The sequence below is a fragment of the Pan troglodytes genome, chromosome 9 (assembly GCF_028858775.2).
Source record: "Pan troglodytes isolate AG18354 chromosome 9, NHGRI_mPanTro3-v2.0_pri, whole genome shotgun sequence".
In the NCBI taxonomy this organism is placed as follows: domain Eukaryota; kingdom Metazoa; phylum Chordata; class Mammalia; order Primates; family Hominidae; genus Pan; species Pan troglodytes.
Genome location: NC_072407.2, coordinates 5,286,742 through 5,313,565, shown reverse-complemented (window position 1 = coordinate 5,313,565; position 26,824 = coordinate 5,286,742). Strand labels below are relative to the sequence as shown.

The following is a 26,824-nucleotide window of genomic DNA, read 5'->3' as shown; positions in this document are numbered from 1 at the left end:
CCTTCCTTTTCAAGGCTGAATAATATTCCACTGTAAGGACAGACCACATTCTGTTTATCCCTTCATCTGTCAAGGGGCGCTTGGGTGGCTTCAACGCTTTAGCTGTTGTGAATAATACTGCTGTGAACATGAGTGTGCAAATATCTTTTCAAGACCTGCTTTTAATTTTTTTTTTTTTTGAGATGGAGTCTTGCTTTATCACCCAGGCTGGAGTGCAATGGTACAATCTTGGCTCACTGCAACCTCCACCTCCCAGGTTCAAGTGATTCTCCTGCCTCAGCCTCCCAAGTAGCTGGGATTACAGGCGTCCACCACCACACCCAGCTAATTTTTGTATTTGTAGTAGAGACAGGGTTTTGCTGTGTTGACCAGGCTGGTCTTGAACTCCTGACCTCAGGTGATCTGCCCACCTCAGCCTCCCAAAGTGCTGGGATTACAGGCATGAGCCACCGCACCCTGCCTCAGCCACAAGAGGAGCTGGGATTACAGGCACACACCACCATGCCTGGCTAAATTGTTTTTTGTATTTTTAATAAAGACAGGGGTTTGCTACGTTGGCCAGGCTGGTCTCAAACTCCCGACCTCAAATGATCCACCTGCCTCGGCCTCCCAAAGTGCTGGGATTACAGGCGTAAGCCACTGACCCTGGCCCCTAATAGAAATTTTAACATGATATAAAGATGATTTAAAGTATATGGGAGGATGTGGTCAGGCGTGGTGGCTCATGCCTGTAATCCCAGCACTTTGGGAGGCCGAGGCGGGTGGATCACCTGAGGTCAGGAGTTCGAGACCAGTCTAGCCAACATGGTGAAACCCTGTCTCTACTAAAAATACAAAAATTAGCCAGGGGTGGTGGCAGTTGCCTGTAGACCCAGCTACTCGGGAGGCTGAGGCAGGAGAATTGCTTGAACCCAGGAGGCGGAGGTTGCAGTGAGCCTAGATCACACCACTGCACTCCAGCTGGGGTGATAGAGAGAGGTTCTGTCTTAAAAAAATAAATAAATAAATAAAGTACATGGGAAGATGTATGTAGATTATATGCGAAGACTATGCCGTTTTATGTAGAGGATTAGCGCACGCACACATTGTGTGTCCTAGGGGTGCTGGCACCCATGCCCCGTGGACATCAAGGGACAACTGCCGTTGCCTTTTATAGATTCTCGATTATGCACAGACGATCACATCATCTGTCACAGTTTCACTCCCCCTTCCAATCTAGATCTTTTAAGTGTATTCACCTTCCCGATTGCCTGGCTGTGCTTTCCAGCGCCATGTTCATTAGAAGTGGTGAGAGCAGGTATCTTGGTCTTGTTCCTGATTTCAGGGGAAAGCATTAGTGTTTAAGTATGATGTCATCTGCAGGCTTTTTATAAATGCCATTATGAGGATGAGGAAGTTATATTCTATTTTTAGGAGAGTTCTTATCAGGAGTGGGTGTTGAATCTGGTCAAGTGCGTTCTTCTGAATTGACTGAGATGATCCTATGATTTGTCATCTTTAGTCTGTTCAGATGATGAATTACATTGATTTTGAATGTTAGACCAACTCTGGATTCTTGGAATAAATCCCCTGTGGTTATAGTTTTAATAAATTGTTTGATTCGATTTGAAAAAATCTTGTTTAGAATGAGAACACGTGGATACAGGGAGGGGAACAACACACACCGGGGCCTGGTTGGGGGTGGGAGGTGAGGGGAGGGAAAGCATCAGGACAAATAGGTAATGCATGTGGGGCTTAATACCTAGGTGATGGGTTGACAGGTGCAGCAAACCACCATGACACACGTTTACCTATGTAACAAACCTGCACGTTCTACACATGTATCCCAGGACTTAAAGTAAAAATTTTTTTTAATTTGTTTAGAATTTTTACATCTGTGTTTATGAGGGATGTTGGTTCATAGACTTTTTTTTTTTTTTTTTTTTCAGAAATATGGACACTTTATTTATGTGAAAGAGTCAGGAGAAGAACTGGCCACAGTGGTAAAGTACATTATCAAAATAACCGGGAAACACAGAACAAAGAATAGCAGGAAATAGTATACCATGTGTTTATTAAGTTGGGTTGTAAATAAGAGGGATAGGAAAGCCCCTTCCCACACTCTTTTCCCGATGATCTCATTTCCAACACCTTCATAAGCCTCTTCTTTCATTTGATACTCAGTCTTTCATTTGAAAGCAGTCTAACATGTTAATGTGTCAGATAAAGCTTGTATCTAAAGACTGCTTTCAAAGGAAAGGTTCATAGTCTTCTTATAATGTTTTTATGTGGTTTTGAAATTGGGGTAATACTGGCCTCAGAGGAAGAGTTGAAGGTGTTCCTCTCTTTTCAGTTATTGTTGGAAGGGTTTGTGCAGAGTTGATATACTTCTTTCTTAAATCTTTGGTAGAATTCACCAGTGAAACCATCTGGGCCTGGGGTTTTCTTTGTAGGAAGCTTTTGTTGTGTTTTATTTACAATTCAATTCCTTTAACATATAGGGCCATTCAAGTTATTTCTGCCCAAGTGATCTTCGATTCATCCTGTCTCCAAGGAGTTTGTCCGTTTCATCCGGGCTGCCAAATGTTTCGACGTGAAGTAGTTCATGATGTCTCCCTATTATCTTTGTAATATCTGTAGAATCCGCAGTGGCGTCACCTGTCTTGTTCCTAACATTGGTAATTTGTCTGTTTTCTCTTTTATTCTCCAGCCTGGCTAGGGGTTTATCCGTCTTATTCATCTTCTCAAAGAACCAGCTTTTGGTTTTGTTGACTTTTCTCTAGTGTTTCATTTTGTCGTTTTATCGATGATTTTGCTTTTTCTGCTCACATTGGGCTTAATTTCCTCTTCTCTTTCTTTCCTAATTTCTTACGGTAGAGAGATCATTGATCCAAGGCTTTCCTTCATTTCCCATGTAGGAGTGGAACGTGGTGGATTTTCCCTACATGCGGCTTTGGCTAAACCGCACATTCCCCTCCCTCCTGAGGGTCTGTCTCCTCATCCACCCACTAGTGCACCTCCAGCTTCTGTACCTCAGACTCACCTTGAAAGTCCACTTGGCATCCATCACTGTGCAGTCAGTCAGGAAAAGGAAGCCATGCTCATTATTTCAAACAGAAGGAAGTTAATACAGAGAACTGGTTACACAGGTGCTGGAGGCTGGAAGAGAAGACGGGCACCAAGGCACCTGACGTTGTGAACAGCAGGAAGCAGCTTCCATTCCCAAGGCTGGGGAAACAAATGAAAGAGGTTGGGCTGCCAGAACCCAGGAGCACAGAGAAAGGAGGGGGTGGCAGAGCCGGTATTGGGAGTGCCAAAAGAAGTGGTGGGCTGGAGTAGCCGCCCCCCTCTGTGGCTGGTGGGCCCTGAAAGAAGCTGGTGAAGGAACAGAAATCTCCTCTCCTCACCTCCCACCAGTGCCTTCCAGGAAACCATCTGGCCAAAGAGCCTGAAAATACAGTGTGCACAATCCCAGCCGCATGCATCAGTCAGCTATTGCTGCATAACAAAGCACCCAAAAACCAAGGGCTTACAACAATGTGTTTGATGGATGATAGACGGGTAGAGAGATAGAAGAGATAGGTAGAAATGTGTGTGTGCATGTGTGTGTGTGAATGTGTGTGTGCATGGATTAGGGTATATACAGATGCTTTCTAGTATTCTCCCCTGAGAAGGTCTACCAAAAAAAAATGACACCCCAGTAGTAACTACCACACCCAATGCCCAGATCTTGGTTTCTAAATACCATTTTCCAATTAAAAGAATCAGGACTCCTTAGAGAAGTAGCTGGGTCTCTGGGGAAGGAAATTACAAGATAAACCTGGAGCATTTTATGGTGCCAGAAAATGAGGAAGGGCTCAAAAACAGATAGGGTGAAAGCACACAGGAGCCGCTGTGAAGGGGCTGCCATGGCCAACACTGGAACAATTTGAGCAACAAAATAAAGATAATGTTGGATTATAACCCAAATAATAAAATAAGTATCTACAAACCCATAGTGAAGTAAATAACTGCACAAACAAATAAGAAGAAACAGCTTATTTTAATAGAATTCCAGTTAATTAATGCAGAAGAAATGAAGTAAATAGAAAATCACCATCAGACGCCACAGGATCAACAGCTGTCTACAGAGGTATGCTAAAGTCAATAGGCTGAGGTTAGAAGAGAAACAAGTTATTTACATGAATTCAAAGTATCTTCCCTAAGATATTTATTAATTACAAAGTCGCAAAATAGTAACTTTGCAGTGCAGAGACCTGGCAGACGCCACCTGAGCCAAGGGGTCAAGGTTAACATCCCCAGCAATGGGACAGGCAGCATCATACACTCTGATAAGCTACATAAGAGCACGTGGCTGGGCCCACTGGCTCACACCTATAATCCCAGCATTTGGGGAGGCCACGTTGGGAAAACCGCTTGAGGCCAGGAGTTCGAGACCAGCCTGGGCAACCTAGGGAGACCTTGTCTCTGCAGAAATGTTAAAAAATTAGCTGGGCACAGCAGTGCATAGACTCTGGGGTTCCCAGGGACCTCAGACTCCACCCCAGTGGGGCTGGACCCGGGGTGTGGCCTGTGCCGGATGTCCTCGCTGGCTGACATTTGCTTTCTTTATTACTCCCTTCCTTTATTGCACCGTTTAATTGTATTAAATGGTGCCCAAGACGTAAGATGCAGGATTTTATGGCCTCAGGGTGACCCTGCAGTGAGGCCTGGCCCTTTCCATCTTTACTTTGTGAGCCCGGGGCTGCCCTGCCCTCAACGGTGACGCTAGGGGAGCCCTTGACTCATGTGCCAGGAATTGGGAGGGACGCCAAAGGCAGTGCTGTTTTCCATACAGAGCTGTGGCACTCGTTACAGAAATCAGAAAACACAGAACTGTCCGTGGGTGGAAGAAAAATGTCCCTCTCCCCCTCCCCCAAGAAGCCTCTTAATCGTTCAAAATCTTTCCCACCTTCTGTGCAGGTCTGGGAGATTCCTGACATTGTCCTGGGCATTCCTGGGGACAATTATGTAGCCGGAGTCTTTTCATTAAATGACATTTGACGTCTCTGAACATAAAGCAATACACGTGCACTGAGGGCATGTCCAGATGCAGAGACGTGTTCAAAAACTCTAGCACGTCCCCATGTCAGCGGCCTGGGGTCCCCAGGCGGCAGTATCGTTTCAGGTGGGGAGGGGTCCCGGCTGCTGGGTGCCGTGGCCTGGCCTGGGCAGGCACAGTTGCTCATCTGCGATGGGTTCTGGATGGCAGCACCCTTGCTGGTTATGGGGGTGAACAGTGTTCGTGAATCTCTGCCGGCATGGGCACCCACGGGTGCTCCTAAGTTCTCCTGGCTATTACCACAGATTGTTTTACAGCCTCTTTTCCCCCACAATATATCGGGGAAGTTAAATATTTGCTGAGAACATGATTATTGATTGATTGATTGATTTTGAGGCAGGGTCTCGCTCTGTTGCCCAGGCAGGAGTGCAGTGATGCAATCTTGGCTCACTGTAGCCTTGAACACCTGGGCTTAAGCCATCCTCCTGCCTCAGCCTCCTGAGTAGCTGGGACCACAGGTGTGCACCACCAAGCCCAGCTAATTTTTTAGTTTTTAGAGATGGGGTTCTCACTATATTGCCCAGACTGGTCTTGAACTCCTGGTCTCAGGTGACACCCCGACCTTGGCCTCCCGCAGATCCAGTACCATCTTCCCAGGCTTTCTGTTTTCCTCCTAGGAGAGCTGTGGCTAAGGGGTCAGCCCAGCTTGACTGTCATTCTGCCTCTGCTACTCATGATGGCGCCCGCATCCCCCTTGCCTCTGACGGCTGAGAGCCACCTCCTGGCAGTTCCAGGTCCCCCTCGCCTCTGACGGCTGAAAGCCACCGCTCGGTTGTCCCGGGTCCCCCTCGCCTCTGACGGCTGAGAGCCACCGCCTGGCAGTCCCAGGTCCCCCTCGCCTCTGACGGCTGAAAGCCACCACTCGGCTGTCCCGGGTCCATTCTTCCCATTGCGACTCTTTTCCAGGTGAGTGGCTGTGGCTCCCACTGTGAGGTCTGTGGCCCTCAGAGAAGAGCAGCCCAGGGATCTGTCCCTATTTCTATCCCCCTCACTAATCTAGTTCCCAGTATGGGGAAAGGTCTGTCTTCTGGACCTTCTGGTGGGTGAGGAGGTCTTAAGTGACAAACCTACCCTAGCCTTCCAATCTCCCTAGGCCTTTGCATCCCTTCCTCCACAGTAAACCAAGCCAGGTCTGGCATTTCCAGTTTAATGTGACCCCTTTTCTGTCTATGTTGCACCCAACGGAGCAGCCGGCGGTTAGCGCCCTGCTAACTCCCTGAACCACACCTCGAAAGGCAGACTGTCTGCTTGGTGGGCACCTGCGGCACGTTCAGCGTGACCCCTTCATGGTCCTCCCACACCCCTGGACCGCATTTCTGTCTATGCGGGACGGACACGCCGCGCTGCTCCTGCCATGGAGGTCACCTCCGTGGTTCGCACTCAGCCTCCGGCTCTGGGGCCTGCTGGACTCCAGTCAGCACCTGGGACCCCGTCAGTGAGGATCAAACCCTTGTTCTTACGCACGCGTTTTTAGGGAGGTAACACATTCGTCACTTTTTTTCTTTATTATTTCTTCCTTTGTTTGTATGCTTAGAAAAGTGCTCTTCCCTAAAGATCAGATAAATATCTGACTCTATTTTCTTCTCACTCTTTTTTAAATGATCCTTTTTCCTTATTTTTTACCATATAAGCATTTCTCACGTTAAACACTAAACGTTATTTTTTATTAAACATTATTTTACTAAACATTATTTTAAAATTTTAAATTATTTTAATGGTTTTTTTGTGGGGGGTTTTTTTGTGGTTTTTTTCTGGGTTTTTTTGTTTGTTTGTTTGTCTCTGCCACCCAAGCTGGAGTGCAGTGGCGCAATCTCGGCTCACAGCAAGCTCCGCCTCCTGGGTTCACACCATTCTCCTGCCTCAGCCTCCTGAGTAGCTGGGACTACAGGCACCTGTCACCACGCCCGGCTAAGTTTTTGTATTTTTAGTAGAGACAGGGTTTCACCATGTTAGCCAGGATGGTCTCGATCTCCTGACCTCAGGATCCACCTGCCTCAGCCTCCCAAAGTGCTGGAATTACAGGCATGAGCCACCGTGCCCAGCCTTTTTTTTTTTTTTTTTTTTTTTTGAAATGGAGTCTCACTCTGTCACACAGGCTAGAGTGCAATGGCGCATTTTGTGTGTTTTTTTCTGGTTTTTCTTTTCTTTTTTTTTTTTGCAATAGAGTCTCACTCTTTCACCCAGGCTGGATGGAGTGCAGTGGCACGATCTCGGCTCACTGCAACCTCCGCCTCCCGGGTTCAAGCAATTCTCCTGCCTCAGCCTCGCGAGTAGCTGGGATTGCAGGTGTGCCCCACCACACCCGGCTAATTTTTGTATTTTTAGTAGAGATGGGGTTTCACCACGCTGGCCAGGCTGGTCTCAAACTCCTGGCCTCAAGTGATCCATCTGCCTTGGCCTTTATTTTAATTGTTTTTGAATAGGTAAAGAACAGATCATGAAAGCAAACCTCCCTCCTGCCCGGTCGCCCCAGCTCCCTTTGCCCTGCCCAGAGATGACAGATCACCATTCTCTATACTATTTTTACCAGGATTCTACGAGTCTAAAATGATTTCATGATAAGAAGTCTGTGATGATGGCCGTTATGGAAAACAGCATGGAGGTTCCCAAAAAACTGAAAACAGAACCACCACGTAATCCGGCTGTCCCACTCCCGGGCGTGACACGCGGAGGCCACATCAGTACGCAGAAGAGACACCCGCACCCCATGTTCACCGCAGTGCTGTCCACTACAGCCAGACATGGAACCAGCCTCAGCGTCCAGCAGCCAAGGAAGGTGCATCCACGTCAGAGAACTGTTCCTCCACAGAAGAGGGAATGTGTCATTGGTGCCGACATGGATGAACTGCAGGACTTTATGCTGACTGAAGGAAGCCAGGCCCAGAAAGACAGACACTGCATGATCTCACACATAAGTGGAGCCTAGAAAAGTTGAACTCACAGAAGCAGAGAGAGGACCCAGGGACATAGGGGCTGGGAACTGGGGAGGGGTTGGTCCAAGAGTACAAAGTTTCTGTTACAGACCGTGCACAGTGGCTCACGCCTGTAATCCCAGCACTTTGGGAAGCAGAGGCAGGCAGATCACCTGAGGTTAGGAGTTCAAGACCAGCCTGGCCAACATGATGAGACCCCCGTCTCTACTGAAAAGACAAAAATTAGGCCAGGCGCGGTGGCTCATGCCTGTAATCCCAGCACTTTGGGATGCTGAGGCGGTCAGATCATGAGGTCAGGAGATCAAGATCATCCTGGCCAACATGGTGAAACCCCATCTCTACTAAAAATACAAAAATTAGCTAGGCATGGTGGCAGGCGCCTGTAATCCCAGCTACTCAGAAGGCTGAGGCAGGAGAATCACTTGAACCCAGGAGGCGGAGGTTGCAGTGAGCCAAGATGGCACCACTGCACTCCAGCCTGGCAACAGAGCGAGACTCCGGTTCAAAAAACAAACAAATAAACAAAAAAATTAGCTGGGCGTGGTGGCGGGCGCCTGTAATCCCATCTACTCCAGAGGCTGAGGCATGAGAGTTGCTTGAACCTGGGAGATAGAGGTTACAGTAAGCCGAGATCGTGCCACTGCACTCCAGCCTGGCGACAGAGCAAACTCCATCTCAAAAAAAAAAAAAGTTCCGTTAGACAAAAGGAATAAATTCAAGAGATGTACTGCACAGCATGGTGACTACAGTTAATAACACCATATTGCATCCTTGAAAATCATTAAGAGAGAAAAAAAAAGAAAGAAAATCATTGCGAGTAGATTTTGAGTGTTCTTACCACAAAAAAATGGGAAGTATGTGAAGTCATGTGTGTTATGCCACTTGATTTAACCACAATGTAAACACGTTTCAAAACATCACATTGGACATGATAAATATATACAATAAAAGAACAAAATACATTTGCAAAACGAAGCATTATTATTGTGCAGGCTCTGCTGGTCGCCCGGTCTCAGTTCTGGTCTTGGCTGGACTCTGGGTCTAGTCCTCTCTCTGCAGCGATCCGGTGTCCCCTCGGCGGACAGGATCCCCGGCCCCGCCCGCCGGACAGCGAGCTCACATTCTCTCTGTCGATTCAGTGGGAAGAGAGGCCCCTGGGGACAGTCCCGACGTCGAACTCCACACGGCCAGCACCTCGACCCTGGAGGGAGTGCTCCTCCCTGAGGAAGCAGGACCTTCAAGCTAGAGTGAACGGTGGCTGTGTGAGCAGGCGGGCTGGTGCGACAGGGACGGTGGCCGTGACTCCCACCCATGATTCCTGGATACCATCGCCACAGAGAAGCGGCACCAGACATGGATGGTGAGCACCTGGTCTGTTCTGCGGGGTTGCGCCCGTCCTTTCAGAGGGCCTCCTGGCCGGCACCATAACTGGTCTTCAGGGGGCCGTCCCACGCCCTATTAACCCACTGCTCCTGGGAGCACTGCCTGAGCATGGGATGAGTCCTGCTGTGGGAAGCAGCATCAGTGGGGGTGTGATGGACAGTGGGGTGCTGTCGAGTCCATGGACGACGCCATGGGCAGGAACAGCAAGTCCACATTCAGAAAACTGCGAGGGCCTCCGTGACAGCTGACGACCTGTCCCTGTCCTGTCTGTGGAGGGCCGGCGAGGCAGGCAAGGACCCGTCCCTGGGGAATGGCACCATGAGGGGGCCAGATAGCTTCCCCTGGAGTCGGCAGGGCACTTGTGCTGCAGGGCCGTGCAGAGCCCCCATCCCACCACATCCCACCTTCCTCTTGGGCCCCTGGGGCCTGCCTGGAATGGCTGCTGAGTGACCGTGGGCGCTGACCTGTGACCGTCATGAACATACCACAGGCCACACTGGCTCTCCCGTCTTCTACATGCCTCCATGTCTTTCACGCCTTGACACTTTTGAGGGGCGCTGGGCAGGTGTGTGTAGAACCTCCCCTTGTTGAGGACGTTGGATGTGTTCTTATGATTGAGATTGGAGTTATGCATTTTTGGCCAGGAAACTGCAGAAACCACATGCTCTTCTTTATTTTTGTTTTTATTTTATAGAGACAGGGTCTCACTCTGTTGCCCAGGTTGGAGTGCAGCGGTGCCATCACGGCTCCAGCCTAAGCCTGGAGTGGGGACAGGATGACGAGAGCCCACCGTGCATCCCAGCGGCTCTCCAGGGCACACTCTGGCTGTGGCTCGGACACAGACACCCTGGGCCCCAGGGGAAGCCTCAGCTGCATTCTGAGCTCCCTTCTGAGGATAGAAGTCAGAGGACACCAAGACCCCTCCGGAGGTCCCCTAGGGTAGGTGTCGCTCAGACCCCTTCAGCCTCTAACCAGACAGGAGCTGGGGCCTGGGGTCCCCAGAGGAAAATGAGGGGTGACTAATGAGGCTCAGGAGACTGGGGTGGGGGCATCGGACGGGGATGCAACTGGCACCTGGCTTCAGGGGCATTCGCTGATCCACCTGGGGCACCCCGGATTGACCCTGGTCCTTCTTTCCCCTGGAGCAGCGTCAGGGAAGGAAAGGAGCTGCCCAGTCAGACCACGCTGGATCCCAGCACACAGGTGCACAGTGAAGAAGCCAGGCCACTTCTCAGTTTTGTTATGAAGATCGTTTAGGGCCCATGGTCTCCCCTGAAAGGATCCGGGGAACCTCCAGGGACCTGTGGGCCATGTGGGAGAGCAGCTGAGACAATTTATCACCTGAGACAATTATTAGTATCACCAGGTGAATATCAATGCCTGGGCGGGGAGTTCCCCGGAGCAGGCAGGTGGGAGCTGGAGGAAATGCTGTCAGCATCGCCACCCTCGGCCCCTTCAGAGCTGAAATTGTTAGAAGAGGCCACTCCTGTCTTTCCTGACTATCACCTTCCTCTGTCCAAGATGGGGCTGGGCCCTGGAGGAGATTCACCTGGCCCAGTCCCAGCGCAGGTCAGACAGGCCCCCTGCACCTGTTCCCTGCCTTTTTGGGACCTCAGTTTCCCTGCCTGGTCCCCGCTGGCCTCTCCAGGCTTGCAGCCTGCTGCTGGATGGAGCTGGTTTCGAGGGGGGTGGACAGTAGGTGCAACCCCCAAGCCTGCAGAGGAGCTCGCAGGCAACGCACCAGCTCCTTCAAGGAACAAACAAAGGCTGCGGCTTCCCAGGAAGAGCCGACAGCTGCGGGCCAGGGCGGGGGGTGGGAGGGGAGATAGTCCACCAGGAGGCTCAGCCGCCCACCCCGCAGCCTCGCCCTGACTGCGTTTATGGCCAGATCCTGTTGTGGGCGCAAGTCCAGCTCCACCGCCCTCCCTCCTGCTGGCATCTTCCAGGAACTGGCAGGGGCAGCAGGAACCTAGGGACCCAGGAGCCAGGAGACGGCCAGGATCAGCATTTGCTTCTCATTACCGGAGATGGAGGAAATGGGCAGCTTCTCCTGCTGTCCAGATTGTAGGACTGGGGCGGCATCATCAAGAGTGGAATGTGACGTCCTCCAGCTCCCCAGACTCGGCCCTCCCAGAGTCCAGGGCTGCCAGGCTGCCCTCTGGCCCGGGGGAAGTGCCTGGGGAGGATGAAAGAAGCCAGAGGGTGCTGGGGCCCGGTGCCCATGCATCTGTCCATCGCGTTCCGCAGGGAGCAGCCTCCCAGGGACCCCACTGCCTCCCGGATCCTCGGGGGAGGGGTGGATAGGGGCCAGGAGGATGTTTGCCAGGTGGCATCCGGTAGGAAGGTTAGGGTGAGGCTAGCGGTTAGGGATTAGGGCTTGGGGTGTAGGGTTGGGTCTAGGGTTAAGGTGTTGGGTCTGAGGGGTTTGGGTGGGGGCTTGGGGTGAATTTAGGGCAGGGGTAGGCTGGGGTGAGGGTAATGTTAGGGTCAGGACCCTGGGACCACGCTGGGTCTGACGCATTCAAGGGCACTTTGTCAGCCATCAAACGGGGCAAGACGCTCCACCTGGGTGACACAGAGCCGCACAGCCCTGCACCTGTACCTATACCTGGGGCCCCTCCTGTGCCCACAGGGCCTCCCCTGGTCAGCTGGGAGGGCTCTGCTAGCTGCCTCCTATCCCTAAGTGGACGCAGTCCCTGGATCCTTCCCCCAGGGCTGGCCACACCCAGCTGACCACTCCCCCCACTCCCCTCTGGGCCCAGGCAGTCACCAAGGGGGTCAGCCGTCCTCAGTCCTCTCAGCCACACAGGCCTGGGCCTCGGGTAGGGCTGCAGGACACACCTCCCCTACAGCTGGGCAGGTCCATGGTGTCCAGGCAGCCTGCCCTGGCCCGGCCCCAGGTGATGCCTGGCATGCAGAGGACCGGAGGCGGCAAGACCCCCCCCCTGCCAACGCCCCTCTCCGGCCCAGATAAGGTTCTGGGGAAGTCATTTCTTCCAGGCCCAGCTTCGGGAGGGTTGCAGTGTCCACACACATCTCCCCCTGCAGTTCAACCAGGCGCCACGGGAGGCCCCCAAACAGCTGTGGGAACTGCAGGAAGGAGGGGAGGAGAGGGCGGGGAGTGGAGGAGGGAGGAGCTGCCCAGGCGTCCCCCGCGTAGGGGTGCAGGCTCCTGGGGACGCCAGGGACCCCAGGTCCTCACTGGCCCTTCCCGGCTGGCCCGCCTTTGCTCTGCATACAGCTGGCGCTCCGCAAAGCTTGCCGCTGCTGATGGACAATTCCATAGCTCACTCCAGCATATCTGCCCCAGGAGACGGTGCCCTCCTGGCCCCGGCCTGTGCCCTCTGTGGCCATCAAGGGCCCCGCCAGGCCTGCAGTCACGGGCGGGGCCGGTGCAGGGAGGAGGCCCTGACCACAGCAAAGGGGTCCGCAGCAGGAGAGGCACCAGCGTCCAAGTGCCCGTGCCCAGGGAGGTGCCACCTCTGACACGGACAGGGCTTCAGGCTTGGGACACAGGTGCCAGGGAAGCAGCAGGGACAGGGAGGGGGCGGAACCCCGGCAGCGGGTCAGCTTGGTGACTGCACACCCCACGGGGGCAGTGGCTTACAGGGACCCACAGCCCAGGAGGGCCTCACCTTCGGCCCCTCCCAGCAGTAGCACCAACTGCCGTGGCCGCCCACACTACCCTCGTCCCGACGGCCACCCACACCAGGCCCTCCGTGGCCAGCACTCCTGTCATCCACATCCCCATCTTGCTGATGAGCGGGCGGTGAGGACACAGGAAACCCAGGCTGTCGCCCGCCCAGGGCCAGAGCCGGGATGGGTCCCCCAGGTGGGAGAAGCCTGGTCTCACCCCCAGAGTGGCCCAGCCTGTCCCACAGCCAGGATCTAATGCCAGTCTCCCAAGGAGTGGGCACGGGGGTGTCTGGCCCCCCTTATGGGGAGGGAACTCTCCATGGGGGGCCAGGGGCTGGGGAGCCTCAGGGGTCACAAGAAGCTGGTGGAGCCAGGGAGCCATGGCCACAGCGTGGGGGCAGGTGCCCCAGGAGGGGGAGGGGAGGGCGTGGCCTTGGTTGCTACCAGCCCCCGCACTGGCATTCGGGCAGCGTGGGGGCACATTTTGGGCCTGGGGGACTGTGCCATCGTGGCCAGGAGCACCTTGAGAAGCCAGGAGGGCTGGCCAGGGTGGGGCAGAGCAGAGCAGGGCAGGAACAATCTGCCCAGACGTCTCACCACCCCTCAGACACCCCCAGACTCGCCTGGGCCAGGATAAATACACAGTCCTTGCCCCAAGGCCCTGAATTAGGTACGTGGGTACCTGCATGTCTGGCCAGGTCCCCTGCCTCTCTGTGCAGAATCCTGATGCCCCCTGGCAGGCCTAGGGGTTCAGCAGAAGCAAGTTGCGCCCCCACACCCCTCTAATGGGCCACATAGAAGGTGGGCCAAGGTCAGTGGATGGGGGGCCTGGGACACAGCAGCTGGGACACTGCCCCAGGACCAGGGTCGGGTCCAGGAGTGGAGAACCCAGGGCAGTGACGGGGAGATGCAGACAGACCTGGGTTGAGATGGTGTCTGGGTGGGAGTCCAGGGGGCCGGGGGCCCACTGAGTCCTTGGAGAGCTGAGTCTCCAGGGTGTGGTGCTCCCAGCATCCTGGCCAGGCCTTGTGGCTGCAGAGGGACAGAAACCAGGCCCAGCTTCCTGCTGGTGGGGGGTCACCTCTCCCCAGGGGTCCAGGACACCGCTGCATCTGAAAATGGGCAGGAAAGGGGTGCTCAGTGCAGCCTCAGGGCCTTGGGGACCCCCTTGGATCTTGCCAGCTCCTGAAATGCAGAGAGAGAGTCGGGCAGTGGGGCCAGGGCTGCAGCCCCCATGTCTACTCAACTTCTGCCTGGCTCCATCTACCTCAGGGAACCAGGGCTCCTCATACTGGACCTGGCCTCTACCCACCCAGGGCGCTTGGAGCAAAGTCTGTGGTCCCAGGCTCCCTGACAGCGGAAGCTTCCCTGCCCAGCCCAAGCCGTCTGCAGCCAGACCAGAGGCTGGTGTGGCACCATGGAAGGCTCCGGAGGGCGAGAGCCGTGATGCTGTAGCCCGCCAGCAGGTGGCACCTGGCACCCGCACCACAGCCCGGAGGAGGGCTGGGCAAGGCGTGTGCTCAGGGCCGTGTGGTCCAGGTGTGTGCCTGCGTGTGCCTGCATGTTGGCAAGTCCGGTGCCCGGGTGGCTCTCAGGCATCTTGGGGAGAACAGTCAGCCCACAGCCGGGCCAGAGCCCTCTGGCCCCATTGATGGGAGGCTCTGGGACAGACAGCACTGAGAGGCGAGAGAAGCTGGGCAGGTGGGGCAGGTGGGGCCACCGGGCAGGCGTGAGGGTGACCCTGCCAAGTTGCACAGGACAATCTGAGTCCTGCAGGGCCCGGCAGCGCCTCAATAATGGGAGAAGCTGTGTGAGCCCGAGTGTGAGCCGTGCACAGGCGCGACAGCAAGGCGGGCGGGCGTGGGTCCTGTACACACGGGTGTGGGTGTGGCTGAGCGACCACTCGCCCTCTCACATCCCCTGCAGTGAGCGAGGGGCACTGGCCCCTCATTTCCCAGCCCCGCTGGGCCCACCTCCTGCCTGCCCTCCCAGGGACTGATGTGTGGCCTCCTACCCCTCGAACCGCAGGGGTTGCCTGTCCCCGCCTTTGTCCCCGCACCTCGGGCCTGTCCCCGCCTTTGTCCCCGCAACTCAGACCTTTGGTGACACCTGTGGGCTCAGGCGCCACGTGGGGCCCAGGACACTGGGGCCGCAGCACATCGGGGAGGGGAGGCTGCAGTCTGGGCCCAAGGGCATCCAGCCTCTCCACTCCCTCCCCGGTGACCTTGGGCAGGCCGCCCCCTCTCTGTGCCTGTTTCCTCATCTACGTGGGCACAGAACCCGTCTCCACCTGCAGTAAATCCAGTGATGGCGGGAGTGTCCCGCCAGCTGCACTCTAGGACCCGTTCGCTACAAGGATTGCACTGGGGGATGCCCTGTCCCCAGCTGGCCCGGCTCTGTCATGGCCTGGACGCTCCCTGCCTGGGCACGTCTGACCCAGAGAGAGGGAAGGCCACCAGAGCAACCCCAGAGGCCTGTCCAGCTCAAAGCCAGCCCCTCCTGCACCAGGGTCCCCTGAGATTCACCCTGATAGGCAGCAGGAAGGCGGGGTGCCTGGTGGCCTCCTTCCCCCAGGGGTCGGGGGAGGGTCTGGGCTGGGCTCTTCTTTGACAGGCCACCTGGGTCCCACCTCAGGCCTGGAGGAAAGTGGAGGGGTCCACACCGTGGCCAACCCTGGGACTGGAGGCACATGGGCACCAGGACACGCAAGACCCATGGGGGCCGGGGAAGTCCCCAGAATCCCCACTCACCACTCTGGAGTGGGAAGAGGCAGGGCCAGCTTGTCGACATGCATCTCCTGCTGTCCAGAGAATGCTCCCGACGTCCCCATTTTCCTACAGAAGGGGACATCCTTGCTGGGAAGCCGGTGGCTGCAGCCAGTCAATGGTGACTCCCAGAAGGTTCCAGGCCCCGCCCAGCCAGAACCCCAGAGCCAGACCTGGGGCCACAGGGCATGACGCAGCTCTGCCTACACAGGGACAGGCAGCTGCCCACGGCCATGGGCACAGGCTTTGAGGAAGCGACAAGGCTCTTGCACCAGCAGATTAAAATGCTGCCAAGTGGAAGAGTCAGTCAAAGTTCTCAAGGAGCAGCTGGTTCAGGGCCAGCAGGTGCTGGGGTGGTAGGGGGGCCCCTTGGCTGCTGTGACGGTGCCTGTCCCTGGCTCCCAGCCCGGGAGCCCCAGCAGTGCCTTGTACAGCCGGCCCAGACATGCAAAGGGCCAGAGCCCGGCACGTGGCAGTGTTGACTGTCATCATTGTTATTGCCATCATCATCATCATCATCATTGCTATTATTATATTATCACCAGGAAACTCACCTACATTCTGCAGGCTGTGGGTGAGGCCAAGGAGCAGAGGGCTGGGGGTTGATGTGGGCCGGCAAGGTCCAGGCCAGGAGGGTTCATCCCAGGGATGCCAAGACCCAGCAGAAGGTTAGCAGGGGAGGAGAGACCCTTACCCCAGGGTGACCCCACGGTGGGGGCTGCATGTGGGCACCAACTGGAGGCCTGGGGGAGGCAGGTGTGGCTCGGAGGCTCTTTGGCAAGGTGGGAGCTGGGGCTCCCTTAAGAAGTCCACCTTAAGAGGTCCTCCAGAGTGACCCAGGGAGAACCATTCTCCATCCCACCCACTCCTGGATCTCAGGCTCCCAGGACGCAGAGAGACTCTGAGCCATCTCCCGGGTTGTGCTGCTTGGTTATGGTGGCCCCAGGAAAGCGAATCAAGAGTTGCAGCAATGCTGCCCAGCCCCACGAGCAGGGAAACCAGAGCCAGGAGGCAGCAATAGGGACTGCGGGCGGGTGGACCATGGGGCTGGGGTGTGTTCTCTTCCTGCTACTCTTCTACATTTTTCCAGGTTTTATTTAGTGACTATGTTCCACTCTGTATTAAAGTATCAAGATTCCATGTCATCAAGGACTAGCATTTTTAGCAAAGAGAGTAGCAGAGGCCAGGATTTAGCAACTAAAAAACTCCAGGAAATATGGGAAACAACATCTGTCAAGACGGTGGACATCAGGCGACGAAGAGAGTGGTCCCAGAGAGACAGCGGCTCCCTCCAACCCGGCTGCTATCCAGAAACGCCATGGCCTGAGCGGCATAAAAGCAACAGACACGCATCTCCACGGCTGCAGAGGACAGGACGTTCAAGATCCACGCTCTGGCAGATTCGATGTCTGGTGAGGCCACTCCCTGGTTCACGGATGGCACCTTCCCACTGGGTCCCCTTCACCTCTGGTAGAAGGGGTGGGAGAGCTCTCTGAGGTCTCTTTTTTTTTTTCGAGACAGGGTCTCACTCTGTCACCCAGGCTGGAGTGCAGTAGTAGCACAATCTCGGCTCACTGCAAGCTCACTTCCCAGGTTCAAGTGATTCTCCGCCTCAGCCTCCCGAGTAGCCGAGATTACAGGCGCCCACCACCACGCCCAGCTAATTTTCATATTTTTAGTAGAGACAGGGTTTCTCCATGCTGGCCAGGCTCATCTCGAACTCCTGAACTCAGGTGATCCACCTGCCTCGGCCTCCCAAAGTGCTGGGATTACAGGCATGAGCCACCGCGCCTGGCTCTGGGATCTCTCCTGTAAGGACACTAACCCCATTCTTGAGGGCTCACTCTGCCACCTCCCCAAGTCCCCACCTCCTAATATCGTCACCTTGGGCACTAGGATGTCAACACAGGAACTGGAGGGTGGGGAAGACACAAACATTCAGTCCATGGCAGACAGGAAACAGCCCTAAACTGCCCAGGTCACCACCTGAGGGTTTCCAGGACAAGGGGCCAGGAAGGGGAACTCAGGAAGAGCTCAGCTGAGAGGCCGGGGAGACCACGGCAGCTGGAGTGCACAGGACACTGGCAGGGAGGGAGCTGCCCAGAGCAAAGCCTGGAGACCTGCAGAAGGTCCGTCTTGAGCGTTTGGCAGGGAACCCGCTCAGCACGTGCCTGGGAGGAGACTAAGGCTGGCGAGCAACGACCCGAAGGATTGGAAGGAAGAGCAGCGGAGCTCACAGAGGCTGGGAAAAGCACTGCTCCCGCCAGCGCCACCGAGAAACCTCGCCACTCAAAGTTCACGGTGTGGTGGGCAGAGTGCCCCTCAGGGTCTTGCCTCAATGGTGAGGAGTAGTTTGCCCTGGACTCAGCACTGCTCTGAGCCCACCTACGAGCCACACGAGGCCCAGGAGGCCCAAACTCTCTCCAGTCCCTTAATTATGTCCCAGAACAAAGCTCCAGGACACAAAAGTATCCAGCAGCCCACGAGGTAAAATTCACGAAGTCCGACCTCCATTCAAAGAGTACCAGGCAGGTAAAGAAAGGGGATAATTCCACCCATAATCAGGAGAAAATTCAACTAATCCAAACCACAAAACTAACACAGATGTTGGAATTAGCCGACAAAGACATTAAAACAGGCGTTACGACAGTATTCCATGTCATCAAAATGCTATGCTGAAAATTGAACGTATTTAGTAAAAAACATGAAACATATAAACAAGGATCCAAATTAAACATCTAAAGATGAAAATGACTATGTGTGAGATGAAACACACTGGATTAACAGTGGATGCGACACCGCAGAAGAGGACAGCGCTGAACTCGAAGACATGACAGAGACACAGAAAGACAAAAGAATCCAAAACATAAACAGCTCCTTAGTGAGCAGTAGGTTGCAAAGCTTCGCGCAGCCTGACACGTCTATAAACGGAGCCCACGAAGGGAGAGGAGGACAGGAAAAATTGAAGAAATCATGGCCAAAATGTGTTCAAATCTGAGGAAAACTTGGCAGGGGGCAGTGGCTCACGCCTGTAATCCCAACAATTTGGGAGGCCAAAGCAGGTGGATCACCTGAAGTCAGGAGTTTGAAACCAGCCCAGCCAACATGGTGAAACCCCATCTCTACTAAAAATACAAAAATTAGCTGGGCGTGGTAGCAGGTGCCTGTAATCCCAGCTACTCAGGAGGCTGAGGCGGAAGGACTGCTTGAGCCCCAGAGTTTGAGGTTGCAGCGAGCCGAGATTGCGCCATTGCACTCCAGCCTGGGCAACAGAGCAAGACTCTGTTTCAGAAAAAAAAAAAAATTAATGAAAACTAAAACCCAGAGATACAAGAAGCTCAGTGAGTACAAAGTACAAGAAACATGAAGGAAATGACACCAAATCCTAATCATACAGAATCAGTGTAAAAGAGAAAATCTTAAGTTGTGGGGTGGGGGCGTGTTACAAAGAGGAAACATATTAAAATAACAACAGATTTTTTTGGCGGGGGAACTTGTGCCAGTAAGAAAACTAGAGCAGCACCTTTACAGTACAAACGGAAGAAGAAGCTGTCATCCTAGAAAAACATCTTTCAAAAACAAAGGCAAAAGGAAGATATTTTCAGACAAATAACCATTGCAGTGTCCATTAAGAAATGTTAAAGAAAGCCCTTCAGGCGGGTGGAAAAGGAAATCAGATAGAAATGTGGCTCCGTGGCCGGGCTCGGTGGCTCAGGCCTGTCATCCCAGCACTTTGGGAGGCAGAGGCAGGCAGATCACTTGAGGTCAGGAGTTCAAGACCAGCCTGACCAACATGGTAAAACCCCATCTCTACTAAAAACACAAAAATTAGCCAGGCGTTGTGGTGGGTGCCTGAGGTCGCAGCTACTCGGGAGGCTGAGGCAGGAGAACTTGAACCCAGGAGGTGGAGGTTGCAGGGAGCCGAGATCGCGCCACTGCACTCCAGCCTGGGTGACAGAGCGAGACTCCATCTCAAAAAAAAAAAAAGAAAAGAAAAAAGAAATATGGATCTACACGATGGAATAATGCATTTGAAATAGTAATTGTATGGGTAAATATAGAAGTTTTTTTACTATTTAAGCCTCTTTAAAAAATAATTAATTAAACGAAAATTCCAACAATGCAGTGAGGTGTGAATCGTGTGTAGACGTAAAATGGGTGACAAGAATTGCACAACCCAAGAGAAGGGAGCTGTGAGGCACCTTTTTTTTTTTTTTTTTTTTTTTTTTGAGATGGAGTCTTGCTCTGTCACCCAGGCTGGAATGCAGTGGCACGATCTTGTCTCACTGCAGCCTCTGTCTCCCGGGTTCAAGCAATTCTCCTGCCTGAGCCTCCCGAGTAGCTGGGATTACAGGCGCGTGCCACCACACCCAGCTAATTTTTGTATTTTTAGTAGAGATGGGGTTTCACCACGTTGGCCAGGCTGGTCTCGAACTCCTGACCTCAGGTGATCCTCCCCCCTCGGCCTCCCATAGTGTTGGAATTACAGGCGTGAGCCACCGTGCCCAGCCTGGAAGGTTCTTCTTCTATATATGGAATGTGATAATATCTTTGGAAAGTAGACTATAGGAGGTTGTAGACATACTATAAACTCTAAGGGAACTACTAAAATAATAAAAAGTTATGGCGGACAAGCAAACAAGGAGATAAAATTGAACTGTGGAAAAATAGTCAATCCAAAAGAAGGCAGAAAAGAAAGACAAAGAACAGATGGAAGGAACAGAAAACAAGTAGCAAGATGGTAGCTTTTCACCTGGCCACATCACTAATTACATTAAATGTAATAGTCTAAACACCCCCAATAAAAAGATGTGGATTGTCAGACTAGAATAAAAAGCAAGATCACTCTATAAGCTGCCCAGAGAATCTCACTGTAAGTAAAAGACACACATTAGTTATTGAAAGTAAAGGAAGAGTAAAAAACACACCGTGGCTAATACAGAAAGAAAGATCAAGTGGCAATATTAATACCAAGGTAGACTTTAGAGCAAGGAACTGGCAATAAAGAAGGTCCTTTCATAATGATAAAATCATGACCTTGGATTAGGCAAAGATTTCTTAGACACAACACTAAAAGCATGATGTGTAAAGTAAAAATTAATACATTGGGCTTTGCCAAAATTAAGAACTTCGGCCAGTCTAGGTGGCGCACGCCTGTAATCCCAGCAATTTGGGAGGCCGAGGTGGGTGGATCACCTGAGGTCAGGAGCTTGAAACCAGCCTGACCATCATGGTGAAACCCCATCTCTACCAAAAATACAAAAATTAGCCAGGCGTGGTGGCGCTCACCTGTAGTCCCAACTACTCCGGAGGCTGAGGCAGGAGAATTGCCAGAACTGGAAAGGCAGAGGTTGCAGTGAGCCGAGATTGCACCATTGCACTCCAGCCTGGGCGGCAGAGCACGAGACTCCATCGAGAGAGAGAGAGAGAGGGAAGTAAGGGAGGGAGGGAGGGAGGGAAAGAAGGAAGGAAGGAAGGAAGGGAGGGAGGGAGGGAGGGAGGGAGAAGAAAGCAAGAAAGGAGGGAGGGAGGGAAAGAATGAACTTTCGCTCTTTTGAACAGAAGTTTTGACACTTAATAGTATCTTCTGACACTATTAAGAGACTAAAAAGACAAGCCCTGACTGGGAGAAAAATCTTTGCCAAGTTTGTATTTTTAGTGAAGGACTCGAATGCAGAATATATACAGAACTCTCAAAACTGAAGCAACCCAATTTTAAAATGGATGGACAAAACATTAGAACAGACACTTCATCAAAGAAGATACACAGAGGGCAAATAAACGCATGGAAAGATGCTCAACGCCATTAGTCGTTAGGAAAATTCAAATGAAAACCACAGTCAGATAGCACTGCACGCCTGTTAGAATGGCTAAAATTTTAAAAACGGACGACGTCAAGCATACAGGAGGGTGAGGAGGGGCTGGAACTCACATCACGGGTGGGAGGCACAATGGCACAGCCATGCCGGAAAACAGTTTGGCCGTTTCTGAAAAATTCAGACGCCAATCACGTGATCCAGCCAGTCCACGCCGGGAGAAGTGGCAGCACATGCTCCTCTGAGACACGGACACACGTGTTCTAACTGCTTTGCTTGTAATTGCTGAAGCTGGATGAACAGGTGAACAGGCTGCGCTCTGATGGACATCTGGGTCATTTCCAGTTTGGGGTTGTTACAAACACCTCCTGGGAGCATGTGTGCGCACGCATCCGCCTCAGGCACTGGCCATGCCCCCAAGAGTCGGTGGCATCAGGACTGGAGGCCGCTGCCCACTACAGCGAGGGTGCACCTTGGCCACCAGTCTTGAGCCAGGGTCCGTGGGTAAGCTGGGGGGTGCTCCTCGGCCACCCTGCTTGTGCTCCTATCTGGGGGAGGGTTGGGGTTTGGGGGACCCCCGGGGAGCCGCTGAGACAGTGGACAGTGGACATGGGCTGCTCCGATGACCGGTCTCAGCCCCGATCAGCCCTGATGCCAGCTGGGAGGGCCTGAGCCTCTGGCTTCCCGGGGCCCCGAGCCCGGCTGTAGGGCCACGTCTGTGCCACCTGGGCTTCTGCCAGGCCTACGTGTTCTGGGCCCCCCACACCTGACTCTGCGGGCCATATGCACGGGGCTTCCCACGGGCCACACAGCACTCACGGCCGCTGGGCAGCAGATCAGGCCCAAGGCTCCCTTGGGCCGGCACCTGGTGTGAGTGGCCGGGAAACCCACCTGTTCCCGTCTGGCCTCCACTGTGTTTCCCCTGAACAACACCCGAAGAACCAGCTGTGGTGAGCCTGGGCGCTCCTCGACTCTCTGCAGGCCATGCCAGCCATGCCAGCGTCCCCCACGACCCTCTGGACCAGGACCTGCCCCGTCACCCCTGCTTGCCTGGGCCTCAGTGGCTGCCCCCACTGCACGTCCCACTGCCTGGAACGGGCCCTGGATGTGATTCCTGAGAGAGACTCGGGTCTGGCTGCAATACCTGGAGCTTTTCTGGGGAAAAAAACAAATTCTTCAAATTCTCTGCAGGATCTGTGGCCCCAACGCCATTGCTGGCAGAGGCACCTCTGCCGGGGCACCTGCCCAGACTCCACGCCAGCACACAGCACCACCGCCCCCAAGGCTGGCTCAGAGTCCCTTCCCCACCCCCAGCTCTGGTCCTCAGTTTACCCACCTCTTCCAGCTTACTCTAGGCCAGGTCACCTTCCAGCCTGGTCTCCGACACCTCCTGGTGACCTGGCCCCACGCTCCACCTCCTGGTGACCTGGACCCACCCCCCACCCAGTCCTGCTCCTCACCTGGAGCCCTGGAAGCCCTTCTTCTCACCCTGGGCTTCCCAGGGCCCCCTTGCTGTGAGCTGCAGCTGCCCTCAGAGGCCATTTGACTTGTGCTTTTGGGGCCCTGCCGGGCTCCCCAGAGGGAGTCCTAAACGTCACCCCCATGAGAGGGATGAGGATTCCTGGGAGAGAGGTGGTCTCATGAGCCTCAGCTCCAGCTTGACCTCCACTCCCACTTGACCAGCAGCCTCCAGAGTCTGAGTCGGCAGCCCAGGGTCCCCCCACCCTCCTCAAAGCCCCCTCACCAGCCACCCTCGGAGAGCAAGCCCTTGCTAACTCCCCATCCAGCTGCGCTCACTGAGGGCAAAAGGCGGCCCGATAACCCCTGGCCCTGGGCAGTGTGGTGCCTCACGGCTGCCCGCCCGGAGCAGTCCAGGGGGTCTAGTTCCCAACAACCTTATCTGTTTGCATTTCACTCCGCATCCGCTGGTTATCAGCTCCAGAGCCCGGGCGGGGCAGTCAGCCAGACACCCAGCCGTCCCGGCAGCCTCTCCCTGTGCTCAGATGAGGGCGCCTTGGGTTCAGACCTGGAGTTGGCAACGCATGGACATCTCCCCCAGGACATCGGAGGTGCACCCCAGCCCTCAGGATCCTGGTCTTCCCCTCGGGGCTGGTGGGGCACAGCCACCCCCACTCTGAGGGCCTGGCAGGGCCGGCCTGCAAGGAAGGCTCTGTCCTGAGAGGGTCTGCCCAGGGCCCCATGCCAGGGGGTGAAACTCTCAGGGCAGGGAGCAGCTGGGGGCTCTGCACCCTCACCTGTGGCACACAGCCACCTCCCATGGGATGGGAAAAGGGGAGAAGGTATTTGGGGTGCCAGCTGGGGAGCTGACTCAGCCACCTACCCTGGGGCTCAGAGGTACCAGAGTCAGGTGTGAGAGGAGTTCAGGCCAGGGGCCTCTCCTGGGTGCCTGCCCAAGGCTACCGGCCGGCAATGCTCACCCGGGGAGGTAGGGGTCCCGCCCCAGCTAAGCTCCCACCTGGAGGGAGGAGTGGCCTGGCCAGGACCCCTCCTGTGCTGCTGCCTCAATGGCCCCGGCGGCCCGTATCCTGCCCCCGCCCCAGGCTGAAACGTGCCCGCTCCTGAGGGCCCCAGCCTACCCTGAACTACTTCCCGCATGGGGCATAAGTAGACAAAAAGGACAAGGGCCTCTCTCTGGAGGAGGGCAGGTAGAAAGCTCCCCAGCCCTTTCTGGAACATGAGTCTACCAGCCTGGGCTGAGCCCAGCCTCAGGCAGTGGTTCCTGCCAGCTACTCCTCAACCCACCCTGGACAGGGGGGCCAGCCCACCATCCCAGCCACCTCCAGGCCCACCATCCCAGCCACCTCCAGGCCCACCATCCCAGCCACCTCCAGGCCCACCATCCCAGCCACCTCCAGGCCCAGCAGCTACCAGGGCCCCTCCCGCAGCCAGACGAGACCTTCGGTCCACTCAAGGCCACACAGTGGGCTGTGGGCAGTGGACAGCACAGGGCTGGGGCTGGGCTGGGGGTGGGGGCTGTGCGCACCTGAGTGTCCGGCTCCCAAAGGGGGTCCCGGGGATAGGGGGGAAGGGTAGTGCCCCCAAATCCCAGCCCAGGCACCAAGCAGTCAAGTCTGAAAGTGCAGACCGGTGGGTGCCCAGGGAGCCCTGGCCCTCTGAACATCACTGGACAGGGGCTGTGGGGTCTCATTGAGGGTGGGCTGGTGGTCGCCCGGGTGAGCTGCACTGCCCGGCCCTTGCAGCTGCCCTCCCAGGGTCACGCTGCCCCTCCCCAGGCCTTGGGGAGGGCCCTCACCTGTGGCATGCAGCTGGCTCTGTTTCTACCTCCGGCAGGGTGGACCCCAGCAGCTGGGGTCAGGGGGGTCTGCAGGGCTGGTGGAGAAGCAGGAGTTGAATAGGGAGGGGGATAGAGGCCAGAGGTCAGGGAGTGTCAGAGCCAGGCAGGGCCTCCTCTGAGGTGCTGGGGAGAATGAGGGGGTACCACACACTCGGGGCTGCAGGGCGGGGACCACGGCAGGCCAGATTCGATCGGGGTGGCTGCAGGCAAGAGCTGGACTAGGAGCGTTTCAACATGCTCAGGAGGCAAAACCGCAGGGTACTGGCAAGCTGGACAAGTCTACGGGGAGGTCACCAGTGACGTTCAGGGACAGGGGAGAGGGAGAGGACCCAGGGCCAGCCCCACCCAGCCACACAAGGGCCTTGGAGGGAGGGTGGGGCAGGTGACCTCACCCAGGCCTGACACCCCTTCCCTGCCATCCCCCTGCCCCTTGGGGGACCTTGCATCCAGCCGCTCTGTCCCCAGGGTCTCCAGGTTCCCACCGCCTCCCCAAGCAATGGGCTCCAGGACCTGGCACAGGGTCAGTGCCTCCCAAGACATCGGGCATCCGGATCAACAGGAAGCCGTGACGCGCCCCCTCGGGCATGCACCTGGGCACTGGCTGGCCAAATTGAGCTCTGCCGGCCGGCACTGGGCCCGCGCCTCGGATGGGGAATGGCAGCGATCCAAGCCCGGGTGCATTCCCACTCCCAGGGTTGAAATCTTTCCCAAACACTCCCCAAACCCACAGTTTTCAGTCCTTTGATCTGATGGGAACCAGCTGCCAAGCCTCAGGGGGTGAAGCCCCACCTGTTCTCCTCCAGGGGACGTCACACCTGACCACAGGGCCCAGCGGGGCATGGGTAGGGAAGGGGCTGGCCGAGGGGCAGGGGGCCACCAGCAGGTCCATCCCAGTGCCTCTGTGAACACGAGTCCCAGCAGACCCAGGGCCTCAGCCTCCTGTGAGGGGAGCCCGAGTCCGTTCCAGAGCCTTCTGGAGACACCTGCAGGGGTGAAGGCCTCAAGTCCAAGTGAAGGTCTGCTCACACCTGTCCAGGGAGCCCTGCGGGTCTAGGAGCCAGCGCCCACCCTCACGGTTCAGCCGGGAAGCTGGGGTCCGGGGCCCACCCTGACTCCCGCTTCACAGCCACACCAGGCCCGGAGTGACCACTGTTCAGGGCCAGGCCACTCAGACGGACACAGAGGGCGGGGCCAGCGCTGGGCATGAGAGGGGACAATCACCCACTTGTCCAGTCCTCAGGCCCTGTTCTCCAGCCAGGCCCACAGGACGTGGCTCCTATCACCAGGTTGCTCCAGGAACAACACCTCGCACGCTTATCTCCCCCACTGCTCAGCGCATTCAAGCGCTCCCCAGCCAGGACAGAAACGTCGCTCCCAGCCATTTGCCACCAAGCGAGTGCATTGAGAGAGACAGACCCCCAGGCTCTGGAGGCCCCATGGTGCCACGATGGAGCCCCCACCAGGGTGCGGGGCCAGGGCCTTCTACACACCCCTGAGTGGCCATGAGATCATGGGGACAATAAATTCTGGGATGCACAGCTTTCACCAGAAATTCAACATATACACACACGCACACACACAGGCATGCACAGGTACACATGTGCACACACAGGCACACACATGCACTCACAGGCACACACACGTAAACACACGCACTCAGGCACACAGGTACACAGGCACAAACACGCACTCACACAGGCACAGGCACCCACAGGCACACACAGGCACGTGCACACACACGCACACACATGCACCACAGGCACACGTGCACACACAGGCACACATGCGCACACAGGCACACAGGTGCACACACAGGCACACATGCGCACACATGTACACACGCGTACACAGGCACACATACACACACAGGCAGGCACTCACACGTGCACACACGT

General features: G+C 55.3%; 1 long non-coding RNA gene across 1 annotated transcript; it reads right to left on the bottom strand.

Annotated features, from left to right (window-relative positions):
• Positions 1-3,770: 3,770 nt before the first annotated feature.
• Positions 3,771-15,295, bottom strand: LINC02688 (long intergenic non-protein coding RNA 2688). The gene is made up of 4 exons (XR_010147407.1): positions 15,130-15,295; positions 13,952-14,622; positions 11,419-11,572; positions 3,771-10,697 (listed from the first exon to the last, which is right to left on the bottom strand). It is a non-coding gene; the product is annotated as a long intergenic non-protein coding RNA 2688 (long non-coding RNA).
• Between the last annotated feature and the right edge of the window lie 11,529 nt (positions 15,296-26,824).